The sequence below is a fragment of the Eucyclogobius newberryi genome, unplaced genomic scaffold, assembly GCF_026437365.1.
Source record: "Eucyclogobius newberryi isolate DKJ021-1_F unplaced genomic scaffold, fEucNew1.0.hap1 SCAF_7, whole genome shotgun sequence".
In the NCBI taxonomy this organism is placed as follows: domain Eukaryota; kingdom Metazoa; phylum Chordata; class Actinopteri; order Gobiiformes; family Gobiidae; genus Eucyclogobius; species Eucyclogobius newberryi.
In genome coordinates this window covers 4816171-4825038 of record NW_027316389.1, presented here as the reverse complement: position 1 = coordinate 4825038, position 8868 = coordinate 4816171, and positions in this window count along the sequence as shown.

Genomic DNA, 8868 nt, shown 5'->3' with positions numbered 1-8868 from the left:
CACACACACAGAGACACACACAGAGACACACACACACACACACACACACACAGACACACACAGACACACACAGACACACACACACAGACACACACACACAGACACACACACACAGACACACACACACAGACACACACACACACACACACACACACAGACACACACACACAGACACACACAGAGACACACACAGAGACACACACACACAGACACACACACACAGACACACACACACAGACACACACACACACACACACAGACACACACACACACACACAGACACACACACACACACACAGACACACACACACACACACACGCACACACACACACACAGACACACACACACACACACAGACACACACACACACACAGACACACACACACACACACAGACACACAGACACACACACACACACACACACAAACACACACACACACACACACACAGACACACACACACACACACACACACACAGACACACACACACACAGACACACACACACACACACACAGACACACACACACACACACACACACACAGACACACACACACACAGACACACACACACAGACACACACACACAGACACACACACACACACACACACACAAACACACACACACACAGACACACACACACACACACAGACACACACACACACACACAAACACACACACACACAGACACACACACAGACACACACACACACACACACACACAAACACACACACACACAGACACACACACACACACAGACACACACACACACACACAAACACACACACACACAGACACACACACACACACAGACACACACACACACACACACACACACACACACAGACACATCTGTACGCTCATTATCTTCAATAAAGGAAGTAACAATCCATCCTGCTTCAGTGCATTCTGACCGATGCCCACTCCGCGATCACAACTCTACTGAACTAGCCAGTAGTAGTGAAGCCTTCATATAAGATTGAGGTGTTTCAGAAGTCTCTCTTACGGCGTCGCTTCACAGTCATTTGCCGCTGTTTGTGGGAAAAGCGCAGCAGACTGATTGGCTTTTATCCAACTGCTGATTGGGCAGTTCACTGGTGGTCTCAGACGCCGTGAGCGAGGGATGATGTCGCTGGGATGGAGGAGTGGGAATAACGCTGAAGACTCAACTCGACCATTGTATTTATGTAAAGAGCCCACAACAACAGTCAATAACTGTTATTAGGCCTACCTCTGACCCTGAGGTCGTGAATATTTGAAGGTTTTGTAGTGTTTGCAGTGATCTGATGTGATCATGTGACATTTGGGCGACTCCGTCATAGTTATTGATCACGTGAACAGTATAAAAAGAAACACAAATCAAGATTATAAATGCTGGTGTTTTTATTTTGCACGTCTCACATGCGAATCACAGTTTTACAGCGTGAAAAGGAGGAATCCTGAAAGTGACACAAGGTTGTTCCCACTGTCTTAAAGTATGTAGTTAGCAGGAAGCTTCATGTAGAGGACGTCTCCCTCCTCCATCTGGATGATCCTGGCATTTGAATAATACGTGTAGGATTCAGGACTCCAGTTGTACAGTAACATCTCCTGGTTGTGGTACATAATAATAATAATAATAATAACTTTTATTTATATAGCGCTTTTCAGTGACCCAAAGACGCTGAACATATATAAAAAAGGGGGGGTATTTACAGACAGGGGGGACAACACGTACAATACACATTAATATACAGATAAAATGAACAAGACAGAAGAAGTAGAGAGGAAAAAGATGGGGATGTAACAGGGGGTAGAAGAGTAGGCAATGGGGTAGAGGAGGCTAGGGGTAGGGGAGGTCATAGGCTTGGGTGAAGAGGTATGTTTTGAGGCGGGATTTGAATGTTGTGAGTGAGGGAGAGTGGCGGACAGGTTGGGGGAGGGAGTTCCAGAGTCGGGGTGCTGTTCGGGAGAATGCTCTGTCGCCAAAAGTTTTGAGTCGGGATGTTGGTGCAGCCAGGGTGAGAGAGGAGGAGGATCGGAGAGCTCGGGTGGGGCGGTGGGGGATGAGGAGGTCAGACAGGTAGGGGGGGGCAAGGTGGTGAAGAGCTTTGAAGGTGAGGAGGAGTATTTTAAAGTTTATGCGCTGCTTGATGGGGAGCCAATGGAGAGAGCGGAGAACGGGAGTGATGTGATCACGGGACCGGGTGTGGGTGAGGAGGCAAGTGTGGGTGAGGAGGCGGGTGTGGGTGAGGAGGCGGGCAGCGGAGTTTTGGACCATTTGGAGTCTATGGAGGGAATGGGAGGAGATGCCAGTGAGGAGGGAGTTGCAGTAGTCGAGGCGGGAGGAGATGAAGGCATGGATGAGGGATTCAGCAGCGGGGAGGGTCAGGCAGTGTCGGATTTTGGCGATGCGGCGGAGGTGGAAGTATGAGGTCTTGACGATGTGGCTGACACGGGGAGTGAAGGAGAGGGTGGGGTCCATGATGACACCGAGATTGCGTACCAGGGTAGAGGGGGTGATGGTCGAGGTGTCGATGCTGAGTGAAAAGGGACCAGTTTTATTGAGAGTGGATTTGGTGCCAATGAGGAGGAGCTCTGTTTTGTCACTGTTCAGTTTGAGGAAGTTGAGAGTGAGCCATGATTTTATTGTAGAGATGCAGGTTTCGATGTGGCTGAGGGGAGGGTTTTGGGTGGATTTGGTGGTGAGGTATATCTGGGTGTCGTCAGCGTAGCAGTGAAAGTCCAGGTTGAGTTGGCGGAGGATGTGACCAAGGGGGAAGATGTAGCAGATGAAGAGGAGGGGGCCGAGGACTGAGCCCTGGGGGACCCCCTGCGTTACTGGGGAGAGGGTGGATGAGTGACCGGAGAGGGAAATGAACTCTTGCCTGTTGGTGAGGTAGGATGTGAGCCAGTCAAGTGCAGAGCCCTCAACACCCAGTTGGCGCAGCCTTTGTAGGAGGATGGAATGGTTTATAGTGTCAAAGGCTGCGCTGAGGTCTAGTAGTAACAGGATGTTGAGGGCCCCGGAGTCTGCAGAGGTGAGGAGATCGTTGAGTACTTTGAACAGGGCTGTTTCAGTGCTGTGAAGTGGGCGGAAGCCAGATTGGAGGGGTTCATAGAGGTTGTTTGACTGGAGGTGGGTGTGAAGTTGGGCGGCGACGATGCGTTCCAGCGTTTTTGAGAGGAACGGACATAATTATGGCGCTGTGTTGATTAACACTGTGTTTGAAACCAGTGAAGGTGAAGTAGTACATGCCTTTGACAGGAGCAGTGAAGACGCCTGTCACTGAGTTATAAGCTTGGCCCATGTTGTAGAAGACCTTTTCATAGATCAGAGTAGTGTCCACGTTGAAAGGCCCCACGGTTTGTGAGTCCGACAGAGAAGGCCACTCTGGGCTCCAGTTTGGCCTCCATCGTGGACACTCTGGACTCTGCTTCTGACAGATGTGACCTCAGGACCTCCAGCTCAGACCCATGCTGCTGCTGGGTGGACTTCAGTTCCTCTTGAGTGGACTTCAGTTCTACTCGAGTGGACTTCAGTTCTTCTCGAGTGGAATTCAGTTCTTCTCGAGTGGACTTCAGTTCTACTCGAGTGGACTTCAGTTCCTCTTGAGTGGACTTCAGTTCCTCTTGAGTGGACTTCAGTTCTACTCGAGTGGACTTCAGTTCTTCTCGAGTGGACTTGAGTTCTTCTTGAATGGACTTCAGTTCCTCTTGAGTGGACTTCAGTTCCTCTTGAGTGGACTTCAGTTCCTCTCGAGTGGACTTCAGTTCCTCTCGAGTGGACTTTAGTTCTTCTTGAGTGGACTTCAGTTCTTCTCGAGTGGACTTCAGTTCTTCTCGAGTGGACCTCAGTTCCTCTCGAGTCGACTTCAGTTCTACTTGAGTGGACTTGAGTTCTTCTCGAGTGGACTTCAGTTCCTCTTGAGTGGACTTCAGTTCTACTCGAGTGGACTTCAGTTCTTCTCGAGTGGACTTCAGTTCCTCTTGAGTGGACTTCAGTTCCTCTTGAGTGGACTTCAGTTCCTCTTGAGTGGACTTCAGTTCTACTCGAGTGGACTTCAGTTCTTCTCGAGTGGACTTGAGTTCTTCTTGAATGGACTTCAGTTCCTCTTGAGTGGACTTCAGTTCCTCTTGAGTGGACTTCAGTTCCTCTCGAGTGGACTTCAGTTACTCTTGAGTGGACTTTAGTTCTTCTTGAGTGGACTTCAGTTCTTCTTGAGTGGACTTCAGTTCTTCTTAAGTGGACTTGAGTTCTTCTCGAGTGGACTTCAGTTCCTCTTGAGTGGACTTCAGTTCTTCTCGAGTGGACTTCAGTTCTACTCGAGTGGACTTCAGTTCTACTCGAGTGGACTTCAGTTCTTCTTGAGTGGACTTCAGTTCTTCTCGAGTGGACTTCAGTTCTTCTCGAGTGGACTTCAGTTCTTCTCGAGTGGACTTCAGTTCTTCTCGAGTGGACTTCAGTTCTTCTCGAGTGGACTTGAGTTCCTCTTGAGTGGACTTCAGTTCTACTCGAGTGGACTTCAGTTCTTCTTGAGTGGACTTCAGTTCTTCTCGAGTGGACTTCAGTTCTTCTCGAGTGGACTTCAGTTCTTCTTGAGTGGACTTCAGTTCTACTTGAGAGGACTTGAGTTCTTCTCGAGTGGACTTGAGTTCCTCTTGAGGGGACTTCAGTTCTACTTGAGTGGACTTCAGTTCTACTTGAGTGGACTTGAGTTCTTCTCGAGTGGACTTGAGTTCTTCTCGAGTGGACTTGAGTTCCTCTTGAGGGGACTTCAGTTCTTCTCGAGTGGACTTCAGTTCCTCTTGAGTGGACTTGAGTTCTTCTTGAGTGGACTTCAGTTCCTCTTGAGTGGACTTCAGTTCTTCTTGAGTGGACTTCAGTTCCTCTTGAGTGGACTTGAGTTCTTCTCGAGTGGACTTCAGTTCTACTTGAGTGGACTTCAGTTCTTCTTAAGTGGACTTCAGTTCTACTTGAGTGGACTTGAGTTCTACTTGAGTGGACTTCAGTTCTACTTGAGTGGACTTCAGTTCTACTTGAGTGGACTTCAGTTCTACTTGAGTGGACTTGAGTTCTTCTTGAGTGGACCTCAGTTCCTCTTGAGTGGACTTCAGTTCTTCTTAAGTGGACTTCAGTTCTACTTGAGTGGACTTGAGTTTTACTTGAGTGGACTTCAGTTCTACTTGAGTGGACTTCAGTTCTACTTGAGTGGACTTGAGTTCTTCTTGAGTGGACCTCAGTTCCTCTTGAGTGGACTTCAGTTCTTCTTAAGTGGACCTTAGTTCTACTTGAGTGGACTTGAGTTCTACTTGAGTGGACTTCAGTTCTTCTTAAGTGGACTTCAGTTCTACTTGAGTGGACTTCAGTTCTTCTTAAGTGGACTTCAGTTCTACTTGAGTGGACTTGAGTTCTACTTGAGTGGACTTCAGTTCTACTTGAGTGGACTTTAGTTCTACTTGAGTGGACTTCAGTTCTACTTGAGTGGACTTCAGTTCTTCTCGAGTGGACTTGAGTTCCTCTTGAGTGGACTTCAGTTCTACTCGAGTGGACTTCAGTTCTTCTTGAGTGGACTTCAGTTCTTCTCGAGTGGACTTCAGTTCTTCTTGAGTGGACTTCAGTTCTACTCGAGTGGACTTCAGTTCTTCTTAAGTGGACTTCAGTTCTACTCGAGTGGACTTCAGTTCTTCTTGAGTGGACTTCAGTTCCTCTTGAGTGGACTTGAGTTCTTCTCGAGTGGACTTCAGTTCTACTTGAGTGGACTTCAGTTCTTCTTAAGTGGACTTCAGTTCTACTTGAGTGGACTTGAGTTCTACTTGAGTGGACTTGAGTTCTACTTGAGTGGACTTCAGTTCTACTTGAGTGGACTTGAGTTCTACTTGAGTGGACTTGAGTTCTACTTGAGTGGACTTCAGTTCTACTTGAGTGGACTTCAGTTCTACTTGAGTGGACTTGAGTTCTTCTCGAGTGGACTTCAGAAGCGTGTCGTGTTCAGTCAGTTTGACTGACGCTGCTCGATCACCATGTCTCTCAGCTCCTTCAGCTCAAACAACAAGTAACTGAATATGTCTTTGCTTTGCTGCTCTTCCTTCTCATTTTCCTGAAAGTCGCCTGACCTTTGAGGCTTTTGGTCGACCTCTTGCACGGATCACTCAAAGAGAAACAGCAGCAGCACGAGCAACGCCGAGATATTCATTTTGAGTTGTGTGATGTCCGTTGGAGCTTTAAGTTGCAGTTTGTGAAGAAATATTGGAAAATAAGAGTTTAAAAAGACAGGAAGTAGATCTGTATCCCTCTTTGATGTCATCAGTGTGCGACACAGAGACAGTTTAAACCATGGTTGGACTAAATAAAGGTGTTTTATGGTCTTATTGTGTCAGATCAGAACTGTTATGTCGTTTATGTGTCTGTGAGAGCGCGAAATAACTATAAAATCAAAGATAATTTGAGGAATGATAATGATAACGAGTTTAAAATTGGTCATTTTAATCAAGATAAAATAAGAAGAAATCTGTTATTTGACCCACAAAAAAACGCTAAGTCCGAGCTCAGCAGCAGAGAGACGAAATGTGGACTGAAAAAGGGTAATCAAAGGCCAATTGTGGTTAAAAAAGAACAATTATTGTTAAAAAAGAACAAATATGGTTAGAAAAAAGGCCAATTGTAACATAAAACAAACACAAACTCATGCGTGAGCTCGTGTTTGCTTTACTTTGGCGTCTCTTCCTGTCTCACTTCCTGTCTCTGCTCCAGCTTCACGCGCTCGGCTCGTTTTAGCCGCCTCTTTGAACCCGGACGCCGCTCTCAGCCAATAAGATCAGCGAGCGGAGGCGCAGCGGCCAATCAGCGCGTGGCGGGGGCGGGGTTTACGGTAACAAAGGGTTTTATGGGAGTTCGGGGTTCAAAGGAGAATTCCACACGTTTAAACACGTTTTTCTGACCGCGCTTTTCGTCCTTCAGATTGTACTTTATTGTGTCTTATTAGTGTCGTTGCGTTTGTGGTTTTGTGTTCGTCATTTTGCTTTAACAGTGAATAAATCATCCGAAAAAGTAAAAAAAAAAAGCTAAAAACAACAAACAGAATCAAAAAGTAAAGAATAAAAAGGGATGAAATACATAAAACAGCCGAGGGGAGCTCACAATCGCACTTAAACACAGGTTGTAATGCCGCACTGTGGAACATCGACGAGCTCCATGGAGACGAGCAGGCGGCGCCCCCTGACAGTAAAGTCGCACAGTGCACCTTTACAACGATGCAAACTCTTCATTTGCGGTGAAATATAAAAAGATCTGGCAGGAAACTACTGCGCTTAGTAACTTCCCGTTGCCGCGGAAACAGAAGCAAACTTAAGACGAGCTGAAGACGAAGGAGATTGTTGTGTTGTCGTTTGTAAAGTGTCACAGACGCTTGAAGTTCCTGTGTCAGTGGCATCGTGTACTTTCAATACTATCATGATGTTGTGAAGTACGTGGAGTATGTGACGAGTCTAAATACTGTAGTACAAATGTGACGAGTCTAAATACTGTAGTACAAATGTGACGAGTCTAAATACTGTAGTACAAATGTGACGAGTCTAAATACTGTAGTACAAATGAGACGAGTCTAAATACTGTAGTACAAATGAGACGAGTCTAAATACTGTAGTACAAATGTGACGAGTCTAAATACTGTAGTACAAATGTGACGAGTCTAAATACTGTAGTATAAATGTGACAAGTCTAAATACTGTAGTACAAATGTGACGCGTCTAAATACTGTAGTATAAATGTGACAAGTCTAAATACTGTAGTACAAATGTGACGCGTCTAAATACTGTAGTATAAATGTGACAAGTCTAAATACTGTAGTACAAATGTGACGAGTCTAAATACTGTAGTACAAATGTGACGAGTCTAAATACTGTAGTACAAATGTGACGCGTCTAAATACTGTAGTATAAATGTGACAAGTCTAAATACTGTAGTACAAATGTGACGAGTCTAAATACTGTAGTACAAATGTGACGAGTCTAAATACTGTAGTACAAATGTGACAAGTCTAAATACTGTAGTATAAATGTGACGAGTCTAAATACTGTAGTACAAATGTGACGAGTCTAAATACTGTAGTACAAATGTGACGAGTCTAAATACTGTAGTACAAATGTGACGAGTCTAAATACTGTAGTACAAATGTGACAAGTCTAAATACTGTAGTACAAATGAGACGAGTCTAAATACTGTAGTACAAATGTGACGAGTCTAAATACTGTAGTACAAATGTGACGCGTCTAAATACTGTAGTACAAATGTGACGCGTCTAAATACTGTAGTACAAATGTGACGAGTCTAAATACTGTAGTACAAATGTGACGAGTCTAAATACTGTAGTACAAATGTGACGAGTCTAAATACTGTAGTACAAATGTGACAAGTCTAAATACTGTAGTACAAATGTGACGCGTCTAAATACTGTAGTACAAATGTGACGAGTCTAAATACTGTAGTACAAATGTGACGAGTCTAAATACTGTAGTACAAATGTGACGAGTCTAAATACTGTAGTATAAATGTGACGAGTCTAAATACTGTAGTACAAATGTGACGAGTCTAAATACTGTAGTACAAATGTGACGCGTCTAAATACTGTAGTACAAATGTGACGAGTCTAAATACTGTAGTACAAATGTGACGAGTCTAAATACTGTAGTACAAATGTGACGCGTCTAAATACTGTAGTACAAATGTGACAAGTCTAAATACTGTAGTACAAATGTGACGAGTCTAAATACTGTAGTACAAATGTGACGAGTCTAAATACTGTAGTACAAATGTGACGAGTCTAAATACTGTAGTACAAATGTGACGTGTCTAAATACTGTAGTACAAATGTGACGAGTCTAAATAC